This window comes from Macrobrachium nipponense, chromosome 4, assembly GCF_015104395.2.
Source record: "Macrobrachium nipponense isolate FS-2020 chromosome 4, ASM1510439v2, whole genome shotgun sequence".
Classification (NCBI taxonomy): domain Eukaryota; kingdom Metazoa; phylum Arthropoda; class Malacostraca; order Decapoda; family Palaemonidae; genus Macrobrachium; species Macrobrachium nipponense.
Window position 1 is genome coordinate 51,090,787 of NC_061100.1, and position 16,178 is coordinate 51,106,964.

The window sequence follows — 16,178 nt, forward strand, 5'->3', positions numbered from 1 at the left end:
AAGAATGTATCCTCTAAACTAAAATAACAAATCTATTGAGTCTTCCTGGAATACAAGCTTTGAGAATCAACAAAGTATTCACTAATAATTAGACTACTATCGAACAACTGTTTTCGAAGAATTGCTCGTAAAATGTTGGTTCGAACAATTACTAAATCGAACAGTTGGTTTTGGAACAACTGTTTTCGAACAATTGTTTTCGAATAATAGTCGGGATACGTCCGACGATAGTCATACGGTATTCTGGTTTGTTGAAACAAAAGCTTGAATGTGAGTAATTTAGAGTGTTAGAAATGAGATGCTCCTTTTAGCACAACGGCGAAACTGATATGAGACTGTGAATTTTGAATGCCCACCTTGATTAGGCTAACCTGTCGTAGGTTTCTTATCTCAAATAAGGTAATAGGTCAGTCAGTAGGCGGTAAAAAATGGCCGCCAAAATCAGTATTTCTAAAATATCTCGCTTTTGGGACTCACTTTAAGGTAAAATGTGTCGATAAGTGAAGTAATCTGATTAAAATTATCTCTCAAAAATGCACTTTTTCGTATTACGGCTTCGTTGCTCGAGGTGCAAGAATGTTCCCATCAGTTTTTCCATATCACGTTTCCTGATATAACTTTGAAAACTGTCATGCCGGTGTTTCCTTTCTCGTATTTTCTGGCTGAGGACAGACAACGAATGTTCACGGGCGCAGGTACCACCCTCGCACCCGACCTTCTACCCAAAATGCATAGCGTAGGTGAAGCTATCAATTGAACTCATTGCCAGACCAATTCTGCACTGTTGACAGCCTTGATAGCATTGATTCTTTCATTGCGGATATCATGACAAACTGCCTCTCATTACTCTTCTTTGCTGGAACATAGCCTATCTTGTTCTCCATAAGAAGATAGTGAAATCTAGTAGTGCTGATATCATTTGAAGACACTGGTTTGGACTTCAAAGCGTAGCGTCTGATTATTCTGTCCCATGTGTTGTTTTTCCTTCTGTCATTAGAATGTCTTCTAATTTTGCAACAGTGGGGTCATCGATGATTGAGTCAGTGTGTGAACACCAGAACCTCTTGCGTGAAACACAAAACATAGGGCACTTTATTCCTGCGCTTCTACTGCCACATTTGCATGATGTTGAGCAGCTCTGGGGGAGGAGAGTGGGTCTGTATATGGTGATTGGGACCAGCCCTTTTATAATCACATTGTAGCCCCATTGTATAGGTGGGAAGTTATTTCCCAGCCACTTCAGAACTTGGTGATATATCTATAACGACGGAAATAATTGCGCACAGTTATTCAGTTCGGTTTTCAAGAGGATTTTTAACTTGCATTCTTATGAAAATTATTATATTTACGAATTAATTTTTTTTTGTTGATGACAGTTTAAATATTGATCTGTTATTTATAAAGTCTTTTAAAATGATCATCTGATGCAGTTATGGTATGATTTACGGTTACACTGATTTGTAGTGTATGGACCAGGTTGTAAACGACTGACCTTAGGCGTTTTGTATCTTTTGCTTGTCATCGTGAAGGAACACGCGAATGACACCCGTGTGAAGATCTTGTTCTTTGATCAGTTTTGATATTTTCATTTGATGACTTGAGAAAGGGTTCAGTCTAATGCATGTTTTTATCTTGTAGTACAGGTACAAGTTGTTGTTGTCATCCGTAAGTTGAGAATTTTTTAAAGGATTGATTATGCTCAGATTTGAATGGCATACGTTCTCGTTTCATTTCAACTTACTATTCTGTTTTGAGTTCAATTTTATCCGGAGACTGGAGTTAAAAACACGGGAATTTCCGCCACCGTTCATGAGGAAACAAATGAAAATTGTCATTGAGTTAAAAATTGAAGGTAGAGACGTGTGTATTTGTCTTGGTTTTTACGTTAAATTTCTTGAACGGTGCGTGATCTGCAATGGGTCCAGTATGGGTGTGGCGCCAGTTTGACTCGGCTTGTGTGTGTTCTTACGATATTGGCATTCAAACGTTAAATTGAATAGCAGTTATCAGGCATAGATCAGTTTTTTTTTTTATTAATTTATTAGTGCCATAATATTGGAGATTAGGGAGCTGGATGTCGTGGACATGGCAGAGATGGGAAGATGGGAAGACCTGAGTCAGCTGCCACCTTTTGGGTTCTCTTGTGATTGTGATGGCAGAGATGTGCAAGATATGATGACCTCGTCTGACGACACGGCGGTCTACCCGTGCTTCGCCATGGCGCGAACAGACTCTCTCTCTCTCTCTCTCTCTCTCTCTCTCTCTCTCTCTCTCTCTCTCTCTCTCTCTCTCTCTCTCTCTCTCTCTCTCTCTCTCTCTCTCTCTCTCTCTCTCTCTCTCTCTCAGGGCTAGTGGAGTCTTGAAAAGAAAAATACTAGTGTTTATAATCTCAACTTTCAAAGGAGGGTGGTTGTAATGTTTGGAGAACGAGAGCGAGGAGAGATGCCAGCATTTGACATAATAAAAGTACCGATTTCTATGACGACTTATTAATATCCTTAAGAACCATGTTTGAAAATGTGTACGATATGCATAGGAATCGCAGAGGCCTGTCTGTCTCTGGTTAGTCAGTCGGTCGCTGTTTCATTGACACTGCCATTTTAAGGAAGGGAATCTGAGATCAAACACTGCTGCTGGAAAGCTGAAGAGTTGGAGAATATTAAGCTCTCTGCGTTATTTAAATGTCTTAAATGCACTGTAACAGTGTGTTTTACTGTGAACAACTCTTCATAATAAATCATACTGTTCATGTTAAGATTTAGAAATTTGGCTGCCGCATTCATAGTTTTCTATCAGTCTTAGTATGACGCGTTCATAGTTTTCTATCAGTCTTAGTATGACGCGTTCATAGTTTTCTATCAGTCTTAGTATGATGCATTCATAGTTTTCTATCAGTCTTAGTATGACGCGTTCATAGTTTTCTATCAGTCTTAGTATGACGCATTCATAGTTTTCTATCAGTCTTAGTATGACGCGTTCATAGTTTTCTATCAGTCTTAGTATGACGCATTCATAGTTTTCTATCAGTCTTAGTATGACGCATTCATAGTTTTCTATCAGTCTTAGTATGACGCATTCATAGTTTTCTATCAGTCTTAGTATGACGCATTCATAGTTTTCTATCAGTCTTAGTATGACGCATTTATAGTTTTCTATCAGTATGACGCATTCATAGTTTTTCTTTTTATCAGTCTTAGTATGACGCATTCAATAGGTGTTCTATTTCGGTCTTAGTATGGACGATTATAGTTTTCTATCAGTATGACGCATTCATAGTTTTCTATCACTTGGTATGACGCATTTATAGTTTTCTATCAGTCTTAGTATGACGCATTTATAGTTTTCTATCACTTGGTATGACGTATTTATAGTTTTCTATCAGTCTTAGTATGACGCATTTATAATTTTCTATCACTTTGTATGACGTATTTATAGTTTTCTATCAGTCTTAGTATGACGCATATATAATTTTCTATCACTTTGTATGACGCATTTATAGTTTTCTATCAGTCTTGGTATGAAAGCCTATGTAAATCACAGCAGGTGATTTGTCAAGCTTGATATCTGTGTTTTTAAGTAATTGCTACATTAAAGTCAGTAATTGACATCACACGCGTGTCTGTTCGAGGGAACATGAGTCAATAAATTTTTTATTTTTATATAAAGAACTTTTTATTGACTCACACAGACACACGTGTGATGTCAATTACTGACTTTAATGTAGCAATTTCTTAAAAATATAGATATCAAGCTTGACAAACCACGTCCTATAACTCTCATTGGCTTTCATACCAAGACTGATAGAAAACTATAAATGCATCATACTAAGACTGATAGAAAAGTATAAATGCGTCATACCAAGACTGATAAAAAACTATAAATGCATCATACTAAGACTGATAGAAAAGTATAAATGCGTCATACTAAGACTGATAGAAAAGTATAAATGCGTCATACCAAGACTGATAAAAAACTATAAATGCATCATACTAAGACTGATAGAAAAGTATAAATGCGTCATACTAAGACTGATAGAAAAGTATAAATGCGTCATACTAAGACTGATAGAAAAGTATAAATGCGTCATACTAAGACTGATAAAAAACTATAAATGCGTCATACTAAGACTGATAGAAAACTCTAAATGCATCATACTAAGACTGATAGAAAAGTATAAATGCATCATACTAAGACTGATAGAAAACTATAAATGCGTCATACTAAGACTGATAAAAAAACTCTAAATGCGTCATACTAAGACTGATAGAAAACTATAAATGCGTTATACTAAGACTGATAAAAAACTAAATGCGTCATACTAAGACTGATAGAAAACTATAAATGCATCATACCAAGACTGATAGAAAACTATAAATGCGTTATACTAAGACTGATAGAAAACTATAAATGCATCATACTAAGACTGATAGAAAAGTATAAATGCGTCATACTAAGACTGATAAAAAACTATAAATGCGTCATACTAAGACTGATAGAAAACTCTAAATGCATCATACTAAGACTGATAGAAAACTCTAAAAGCATCATACTAAGACTGATAGAAAACTATAAATGCGTCATACTAAGACTGATGAAAAACTCTAAATGCGTCATACTAAGACTGATAGAAAACTATAAATGCGTCATACTAAGACTGATAAAAAACTCTAAATGCGTCATACTAAGACTGATAGAAAAGTATAAATGCGTTATACTAAGACTGATAGAGAAAACTCTAAATGCGTCATATTAAGACTGATAGAAAACTCTAAATGCGTCATACTAAGACTGATAGAAAACTATTAATTCAGCCTCGTAGCATTCAAGTTATGTGTTAAGCCAGACACTACAAAATCGAAAAGGAATGAAACAAACTCTAACCTAAATCTATTAGCCGTGAAATTATTTTTCTTCGTTGAATCGTAGTACAGTCTTTCACTTTTTTTGTCAGTAAAGCCCTAAGCATCTTGGCCAGGATTTTGGCTTGATGGCCACGATGATCTCGGGGAGAACCGGGTAAATCACACCACAGACACTGACTGGTATGTTGGAAAGTTTAGTTGAAGAGAGGTGACGGGTCTTTTTTTTTTTTTTTTTTTTTTTTTTTTTTTTTTTTTTTTTTTTCTTCTTCCTGCTTTTCTTCTTTCTTCTTCTTCTTAAGCAGACTGAACACACCAAAGCTTAGAATAACAGCAATAGTAAAATAGTAAAAGACCAACACCTGGTTAAAGGTGCTGTCTGATCATGGCCAAAACCCCCACATGTTTGTTGTCAAGTCCATAGGGTATGGCCGAGTTTCGTCTCCTCTTGGTTTATTTCATTTCCAGCCCTTTCTGAACTATATAATCAGTTTGTTCGGTTGGTAGGTAAATGGTTTTACATCGGTGCACATACGTTTTGCACCGCTTGCCCGTAGAAACCTTCACATGTAAGGAGTCATGACTTGATTGCAGTATTAATTCTTTCAGTCACCTTTCCTATTTGCTACGAATTTGATCAGGGGGGAATATCTACTCATGGAATGAATTCCAGATGCTCCCCATTAACGATGTTAATACTTATGATACTTATGATTAAATCTGGTAAGGGGTGTATAGGGGTTTGGTTTCTTTGTTTGTTAGTGAGTTCTTGAAGAAAGAATTTTTTTAAATTGGGCACGGAGAGTGGAAGCAAGTGATGAGGTTTTGAGATTTGGAAAGATATAAGTGGCGTGGAGAGGGGTAGCAAGTGATAAGGTTTTGAGAGTTGAAGAGAAATTAGGTTCAGTTTCCTGATTTTATTTATTTTTTTTTTTTTATTTATTTATTTATTTTTTTTTTGCTCTGCATGTTGGGCGTAGCGTACTTTATCCAGTTTTTTATGAATGCACCGAGGAATGCATGAGTAGGACTGATGTAATAAATTATCATATTTTACGCTTTTCAACCGAATCCCGATGGAATTAGCCATTTGATGATAGTATATACCATTTATTATTATTATTATTATTATTATTATTATTATTATTATTATTATTATTATTATTATTATTATTACGTATTAAGAGAATAGGTAACTACCGACTTAGAAGTAAATCATAGGTTTGTTAATGGGTCAGTTCTGTGACGTTCTCAGTCATCCGTCTTCTAATCTCGATTCTTTATTATTGAAACAACCAAAAAGACGGCGTATTTATTTCATAAGAGCTTTATGTTTCCTGTAGAGGCAAACTGTAGAAAAGGGAGTGCCCACAAGCTACATTCATAGGGACTGATTGGACCAGCTTCCGTTAAGGGGCAGCGACATGTAGCAAACAGATGCCCTAGATGTCTGAAACATTATCAAAGGCAAAGAGGTATCATACAATCCATGAGAGCGTCTTGGATGAGTCTGGTTGGTGATGTCTGCACTACAATGTTATCTCTTCATAAAATGACTTGTGGGTCCCCACTGGTTACTCTAACGAAGAAGAGAATGGATATGACTTCCCGTATCGCGCCAAACTAAAATTCTTGACATTCTGTAGCTTGCAGGTTGATACGAAGGCCAAGAGTTGTACCGTCACGAAATCAGAGAGGGTACGATGCCAAATCAGTTTGCAATTCGTAAAATCGTCATCCCCGGCCCACACCAAACGGCGAGTAAATCTGTGCTCACATTCAAAAAGAAATGTGAATCCACCTTGAATTTCGGGGTGATATTGCTGGACAGTTCTACCTTCTTTACAGAAAATGTAGTTCTAACTAATCACTGACATATCAAATCTAAGTCGGAAATCAGGATTGCCAGCATGAATTCCACTGACCAGTTCAAAATGTGGTTGATTCTACGTGGGATGGGTTGGGGGATCAGGGGAGAAGGGTGCGCTTATGGTTAAAGGAGGTTAACCCCCAACGCTTGCGGGATGGGATCTCTCCACGGGTATTACAGTCTCTCTCTCTCTCCTTGATCTGCCCACCTCCAACCCACCCACCCGCCCACGCCCTCATGCAGTGGAACAAGTGGGGAGGAAACAACCTCAATTGCTGTGGTTGAAGAGGCTCTTGAGAGCGCCACAGTGTTTAGAGTAATTGTAATTTAATTGAAATGTAATGAATGACAGAATTTCGTGTAATTGTGATTGTAATTGAGAATGAAATGGTAGTCATTGTAATTTAATTAATTACAGGATGATGTAATTTGTAATTTGATTGTAATTATGAAATTGAAGTGGTAAGGATCGGGCTCCATTAGGGGAGTGATGGGTTGCATAGAACAACTCCATAACCCAAGTGTTTTCTAACTGGTGCTGATAAATACTGTTTTAATTATTATGCCCTCTGCTCCTCTATCGCTGCTTACACTTCTGGAAATGAATTATGAAATCCTGTTGGCTCTGTTTGCCCGCCTCCTCAATACACTACTGTTTCCTGTGCCAAAGATCAGCTTTTACTCTCGCACCCAAATCCCTTGTAATCGTAACTATCATTGCGTAGCTGAATTTGTTGCTAATTACTTAGCAACAAATTATACGCAATTGTATTTGTGGTTTACGTTTTTTGAAAGTAAAGGACCACCTAGTTAAAGAGAAAAGAAAATGAAACTGAAAACTATGAAACGAGACTTATGCGAAACATCTTTTTGTGAGAGTCAGTGATTTAATTGTCGAGGAGGATATTTGAAATTGTTCCCTGTATTTTGGTAGTTCTGACCTTTGTTCATATGATTCCTCTCTCAAAAAAAAGTATTTTGATTGTTATAAGAACAAAAGTTCATATGATTCTACTCTCAAAAAAGTATTTTGTTATTAAGAACAAAAGTACATATGATTCTACTCTCAAAAAAGTATTTTGTTATTAAGAACAAAAGATCATATGATTTTACTCTCAAAAAAAGTATTTTGATTATTAAGAACAAAGTTTCATATGATTCTACTCTCCATAAAAAAGTATTTTGTTATTAAGAACAAAAGTACATATGATTCTACTCTCAAAAAAGTATTTTGTTATTAAGAACAAAAGATCATATGATTTTTCTCTCAAAAAAAGTATTTTGATTATTAAGAACAAAAGATCATATGATTCTACTCTCAAAAAAAGTATTTTGTTATTAAGGAACAAAGTTCAATAGATTCTACTCCTCAAAAAAAGTTATTTTTGTTTATTAGAACAAAAGTTCATATGATTCTACTCCTCAAAAAAGTATTTTGTTATTAAGAACAAAAGATCATATGATTTTACTCTCAAAAAAAGTATTTTGATTATTAAGAACAAAGTTTCATATGATTCTACTCTCATAAAAAAGTATTTTGTTATTAAGAACAAAAGTACATATGATCTACTCTCAAAAAGTATTATTTTGATTATTAAGAACAAAAGTTCATATGATTCTACTCTCAAAAAAAGTATTTTGATTATTAAGAACAAAAGTTCATATGATTCTACTCTCAAAAAAAAGTATTTTGTTATTAAGAACAAAAGTTCATATGATTCTACTCTCAAAAAAAGTATTTTGATTATTAAGAACAAAAGTTCATATGATTCCTCTCTCAAAAAAATTTTGATTATTAAGAACAAAAGATTCATATGAGTCTACTCTCAAAAAAGTATTTGTTTAAAAAATTTAGAACAAAAGATCATTGATTCCTCTCTCAAAAAATTTTGATTATTAAGAAAACAAAAGTTCTATTTATTCCTCTCTCAAAAAATTTTTGATTAGTAGAACAAAAGAGTCATATGTTCTACTCCAAAAAAAGTATCTTTTGTTATTTTAAGAACAAAAGCTTCATATGAATTCCTCTCTCAAAAAAATTTTGCTATTTAAGAAAACAAAAAAAGATCATATGCATTCTCACTCAAATCAAAAAAAAGTATTTTGTTATTAAGAACAAAAGTTCATATGATTTCCTCCTCAAAAAATTCAAAAAAGTTTTGATTATTAAGAAAAACAAAAGATTTCATTATGGAGCCTACTCATCAAAAAAAAGTATTTTGTTAATTAAGAACAAAAGTGTTCATATGATTCCTCTCCTCAAAAAAGTATTTTGATTTATTAAGACAAAGTTCTTATAAAATGCCTCTCTTCAAAAAAAGTATTTTGTTATTAAGAAGCAAGTTCTTGAATTCCTCCTCCTCAAAAAAAGTAATTTTGATTATTAAGAACAAAAGTTTTCATATGATTTCTACTGCCTCAAAAAAGTATTTTGTTATTAACGAGAACAAAAGGTTTTCATATGATTCTAACTGCCTCCAAAAAAGTATTTTGATATTGAATTACCAAAAGTTCGTAGATTCTAAACTCTTCAAAAAAATATTTTTTTTAAGAACAAATTCATACTGTTCCGAAACTGCCTAAAAAAGTATTTTGATTATGAAGCACAAAAGTTCATAGTGATTCGACTCTCAAAAAAAGTATTTTGTTATAGAAAGAACAAAAAGTTCATAATGATGCCTACTCTCTACAAAAAAGGTATTTTGATTAGTTAAGAACAAAAGTTCATATGATTCTACTCTCAAAAAAAGGTATTTTGTTTAGTTAAGATCAAAAAGTACATAGGATTCTACTCTCAAAAAAGTATTTTTGATGATTACTTAAGAACAAAAGTTCATATGATTCTACACTCCCCCGCAAAAAAGTAATTTTGATTATTAAGAACAAAAAGTTCATATGATTCTACTCTCAAAAAAAGCATTTTGTTATTAAGATCAAAAAGTACATAGGATTCCTAAACTCACTCAAAAAAATGTTTATTTTAATTATTTAAGAAGCAAAAGTACATGTGATTCTACTCCTCAAAACAAAAAAAAAGTTTTTTTGTTTTTTTTTATTAAGAACAAAAGAATCATATAATTTCTAACTCTCCAAAAAATGTTATTTTGAAATAAGAACCAAAATTTTCAATATGATTCTACACTCTCAAAAAAAGTAATTTTAAAATTATTAAGAACAAAAGTTCATATGAATTCTTTACTCTCAAAAAAAGTTAATTTTGTTATTTAGAACAAAAGTACATACATGATTCCTAACTCTCAAAAAAAGTATTTTGGAATTTAAGCAACAAAAGTTCATGTTGATTCTAAGATTGCTTCAAAAAAAAGTATTTTGGTTTATTTAAGAACAAAAGATTACAAATGAAATTCTACTTCTCAAAGGAGAGTATTTTTGATTAGTAAAACAAAGTTCATTAATGATTCTAAACTCTCAAAAAAGGTTTTTAATTATTAAGATTCAAAGTACGAGAGATTCTCCTCTTCACAAAGAAGTAAAAAAAAGTTTTGATTATTAAGATTTTACAAAGTTACATTAAGGAAATTCTAAAACTCTCAAAAAAAAGTATTTAATTAAATTAAGAACAAAGTACATGTGATTCTACCTTCTCAAAAAAGTATTTTGTTTTTTTTAATTAAGAACAAAAGCTCATATAATTCCTACTCTCAAAAAAGTAGTTTATTATTAGAACAAAATTTCATATGATTCTACGCCTCAAAAAGTTAAAAAAATTTTGTTATTTAGAACAAAGTTACCTTAATGATTCTAATGCTCAAAAAAAGTAATTTTTGGTTAGTTAGAACAAAAAGTTCTATGAATTCTAACTCTCAAACAAAAAAAGTATTTTTGATTATTAAGAACCAACAAAAGTCTTTCCATATGATCTATGCTCAAAAAAAGTTCTTTTGTTATTACGAAACAAAGTACAAAAAAAATAATTTTGATTCTACTCTTCAAAAAAGTAATGTTGATTATTTAAGAACAAAACAAGTTCATATGATTCTATGCTTCAAAAAAGTAAGTTGTTATTAACAAACAAAAGGAATCATATTTTGATTCTACTCTTCATAAAAAGGTAATTTTGAAATCTCAAAATGTATTAAAACAAAGTTCATAGATTCTACTCTCACAAAAAAAAGTATTTTGTTATTAAGAAAACAAAAAGATACAATATGATTCTAAGTGCTCCAAAAAAAGTAAAAATTTTGTTATTAGATTCGAAAGATTCATTTAAAGATTCTAATGTCAAAAAGGTATTTTCATTATTAAGAACAAAGTTCCATATGATTTCTACTTCTCAAAAAAGTATTTGAATTATTAAGAACAAAAGATCATATGATTCTAATTTCTCCAAAAAAGTAAAAAAATTTTGATATTTTTAGGACAAAGTTCAGAATTAATTCGAACTCTCAAAAAAAGTAAAATTTTTTGATCATTAAGAACAAAAGTTCATAATGATTCACTCTCAAAAAAAGTATTATTAAACAAAAGATTTTTCATATATTGATTATTAAAAACAAAAAGATATATGATTCTACTCTAAAAAAAAAGTATTTTGATTAAGAACAAAAGATCATATGATTCTACTCTCAAAAAAAGTATTTTGATTATTAAGAACAAAAGATCATATGATTCTACTCTCAAAAAAAGTATTTTGACTATTAAGAACAAAAGATCATATGATTCTATTCTCAAAAAAGTATTTTGATTATTAAGAACAAAAGTTCATATGATTCTACTCTCAAAAAAAGTATTTTGATTATTAAGAACAAAAGATCATATGATTCTACTCTCAAAAAAGTATTTTGATTATTAAGAACAAAAGTTCATATGATTCTACTCTCAAAAAAAAGTATTTTGTTATTAAGAACAAAAGTTCATATGATTCTACTCTCAAAAAAAGTATTTTGATTATTAAGAACAAAATTTCATATGATTCTACTCACAAAAAAGTATTTTGATTATTAAGAACAAAAGATCATATGATTCTAATGTCAAAAAAACGTATTTTGATTATTAAGAACAAAATTTCTTATGATTCTACTCTCAAAAAAAGTATTTTGTTATTAAGAACAAAGATCATATGATTATTTTCAAAAAAAGTATTTTGATTATTAAGAACAAAAGATCATATGATTCTAATGTCAAAAAAAGTATTTTGATTATTAAGAACAAAAGATCATATGATTCTAATGTCAAAAAAAGTATTTTGATTATTAAGAACAAAATTTCATATGATTCTGCAATCAAAAAAAAGTATTTTGATTTAAAACAAAAGATCATCATGATTTCTACTCAAAAAAAGTTTTGATTATTAAGAACAAAAGTTCATATTGAATTCTCATGTCAAAAAAAATTGATTTTGATTATTAAGAACAAATTGCTTATGATTCCTACTCTCAAAAAGTATTTGATTATTAAGAATAAAAGTTCATATGATTCCTCTCTCAAAAAAAAAGTATTGATTATTAAGAACAAAAGTTCATATGATTCTACTCTCAAAAAAAGTATTTTGATTATAGGAACACAATGTCATATGATTCTAATGTCAAAAAAATTATTTTTGATTATTAGAACAACATTGCTTTATGATTCTACTCTCAAAAAAAGTATTTTGATTATTACGGAACAAAAGTCATATGGATTCTATGTCAAAAAAATTATTGTTGATGTATTAAGAACAAAAAGTTCAATATGCTTTTCTACTCTCAAAAAGTATTATCTGATTATTAAGAAACAAAAGTTCATATGTCTACTCCTCAAAAAAAGTATTTTGTTATTAAGAACAAAAGTTCATATGATTCTACTCTCAAAAAAAGTATTTTGTTATTAAGAACAAAAGTTCATATGATTCTACTCTCAAAAAAAGTATTTTGTTATTAAGAACAAAAGATCATATGATTCTAATGTCAAAAAAATTATTTTGATTATTAAGAACAAAATTGCTTATGATTCTACTCTCAAAGAAAGTATTTTGACGAATAAGAACAAAAGTTCATATGATTCCACTCTCAAAAGAAGAAAGTTATTTTGACGAATAAGAACAAAAGTTCATATGATTCCACTCTCAAAAGAAGAAAGTTATTTTGACGAATAAGAACACAGCATCAAGTTTCGCAATGATGAAGAAAGGAAAAGAAAAGGTTGGTCAGTGTGTGGTGTATATAACCTCTGGAGGTGACGCCATTCAGGTAACGCCTCTTGAGAAGCATCGTTCAGCACTTGATGCTATTGCTGTGCTTCAGGCGCCGACCGAAATGCTTCCTCTCAAGTCTAGAGAAGCTGCCGCCTTTTGCCTTTGCAAGTGAGGGAAGCATAAGGTGGTTTTGTTAATTGTACCGATAACTCTAGGCGCCCGAGATTGAATAATAGATTCATTATTAAACAAGATTGGTAATGCGACGAAGTTTCTTTGGCGCAATTGAGTTTTCTGTACAGCGTGAGATGCTGTATGGTTTGGTCTGCGTTGTTGGCACCTTTAGCGTTGCCAGACATACGATCATGGCTAACTTTAACCTTGAATAAAATATAAACTACTGAATTGCGGGCTGCAAATTGGTATGCCCTCAAGCCTCAGTAGTTTTTAATATCTGAGGACGGCTGGACAGACAGAGAGAGCCAAGTCAAGAGTTTTCTTTGAGAGAAAACTAAAAGCCGTGTCATAGAGAGCGCAGGTGAAAGCGATCAAACTTCGCGTTCCATTTTGTCCTCATCAAAAGTCATTTTGCGTTAGTGCCAGAGATTATTACCACTACTAACTCGTTTCCATTTTCCTAGGCGTATCTCAGGTTTTTGGACAAGCCCCTCTACTCCAGCATCCCACACTCAAAGGCACCATCTCCGCATTCGGGGCCCACCCTCTCTCTCTCTCTCTCTCTCTCTGCTTCTCTCTCTCTCTCTCTCTCTCTCGTGTACCAATGAGGTCACTCACCCCTAATGGTATTGTACAAATCTCATTCTATCTCTGTGAAAAACGTGCAAATCCCCCAAGCAAGCAAAGGTGTATGTTTATATATATATATATATATATATATATATATATATATATATATATATATATATATATATTATACAGAGATACCTAATATACATGTATATATGTGTGTTGTGGGGGGATGACTTTGTGTGCGAGTGCATAAATGTTTAGTTTTTGTATCTCGCTCATTCTTATGTGTATTTATAATACGTTGAATCGAATCTCATGATACTGAATTCAAAGGGCATTAGAGGTTTCATAAGAAAGAGCTGGTCCATGTAAGAACATCCTGTCTGTAACGTTTTTTTTTTTTCCTTATGTTAAATCCATCTGTTTTCAGTTTTACTCAAATGTTTTAGATTATCTGCCTTTCTTACACAAGAATACTACACTCTTAGCGTGCTGAGTTGCGGATTTCTTTAACTTGAGTTGGTACTTACAGGGTTTGGAAGCCAATGACAGGATATAAGACTTCGTTTTTTGGTTACATCCGACCTTTCCCATTCAGAGGTGTGACTCCAAAAGGTGCCAACTTTATAGTTTAATGTATCAAGGCTAATTTTTAGGCTCCACTACCCTTGTGGCGCTGACGTTGAATGAGACTGGACGCTAAGTACTTGGCGTCGCTCGCTTAGCGTGTTTGCTGGTGATGTTTGTCTGTTTGTCAGTCAGCTGCGGTTTTAAAAGATGGTCGTTTTCCATAAAGAGAGAGAGAGAGAAAAAAAAACCTGACAGCAAAGCATTGCGCTGAAATTTAGTATTGCAGATTATTTTTTAACGTGGTGTACCTGAGGGATTTTAGTTTTACACAGGACGCAAAAACTCGACAGCTCCACGATTTTGCGGAACATGTCTCTTCCCGTTCTAAAGAGACTGGATGAATGTGGCTGTAATTAGAATAGTAGAGTTTTGTAGCGCCGCCTAATAAGGGAGGAAATTGCTCATTTATATGCACACATACAACATTATATATATAAATATATTATTATATATATATATTATATTATTATATTATATATATATATATATAATATTTTATAATACTAACACACACACACACAGATATTAGCCACATACGCGTGACATTCTTTATACCCATAAATATTAAGCCATAAATATTGTTAGATATCGAGTTCACGGTGCCATGGGAATAAGTTAACCATTGGGGGATTATAAATGGTAATTGCTTTCCCCGCACTTGAGTCATCAAGTGCAGGCGAATCACTTCTCATTATTATTCTCGAGGTATAGTGAATTAGATATTGAACCGTATTCGTGGCTTAATATTCGTGGATGTGAATTTATATATATATATATATATATATATATATATATATATATATATATATATATATATACACACACACATATACATACATACATACGAATATATGTTGCGTACATACATTTTGCAGGCTATTATAAGTGTGTTCAAGTATATATTCCAGTGTTGCTTCCTGTGCCTGAAGTGTCATGGGACGTGTAAGAATGTTCCCAAGGAGTTATTTCAGTAACATCCTTGACATAGTTGACTCCAGCGCCAACAATCAGATAAAGCTCACCACTTTGTGGTATCTTCCTCATTTCCGTCTCCCTCCCATCTCATTCCGATCATCAGGACTCTCACCCGTATCGTAGGAGATAAGTAACGACGAAGAAAAGTGGAAGAAGCTGACAATCAAAGAAGATATTAAGTCATTTGGGTGTGCGTGACAGAGAGCCGTGAGTTGTAATGGAGTAAGTAATAAGCGGTTACGTGAGCACATGCAGCTGGATGCATTTAGTAATAGGAGTTGTAATGGTAATTGGAATGCATTACTTTCTTCTTTTTCTTCTTCCTTCTGACTCTTTCTCCTGCTCTATCGCTTTGTAAGCATGCGTTCGTGTTGTTCTTGTGTTTCCCAGAGGTCATTTCAGTTAATATTTGTTTATTATTTATTCGAATGGGGTGCAGAGACGGACAGCGCATAAAATCCAACCTTTTGTTACATTTTGCAGAAAAGGGTCGAAATCTTCTCCAAAAACGTGCGACGCTAAGCCGCCAGTTGGCACATATCACATGCCATTCTTCCCGCCCAGGGTTGTGTGCAGGACATGTGCCCGCCATCTCCTAACCTAACCCACCTCCCCATCATGACTATCTCACATCTGTTTAGAAATACAGATCGTTCCAGGCTCGTGTATAATCTCTGCTTTTGTATGGAATTTCAGACTACGAAATCTCTCCCTCGTGCAGTCTGCCAATTGTTTGTGTAGCCAGTTTTAGTTTTTTTTTCTAAATTCAGGCTTACGAGAACTTTTATTGAATATTGAATAGATTCCACCTCATGAATCATTTCTCCGCCTTGTGGTATGTTAGCCATTGCAGAGCACATGTCCTCATTAGGTTTTTTGTTTTCTTTCTTTCTTTCTTTGTAGATTTTTCTTTGGGCTTGTGAATATCAGCCTGAGAATGTATAAATTTGATCCACGTCAT

The 16,178-nt window shown here is 32.8% G+C and overlaps 1 protein-coding gene across 5 annotated transcripts in view; it reads left to right on the forward strand.

Annotated features, from left to right (window-relative positions):
• The window catches only part of LOC135210925 (protogenin B-like), a 677,376-nt gene that overhangs the window by 50,616 nt on the left and 610,582 nt on the right, over positions 1-16,178 (forward strand). The window lies entirely within an intron of this gene.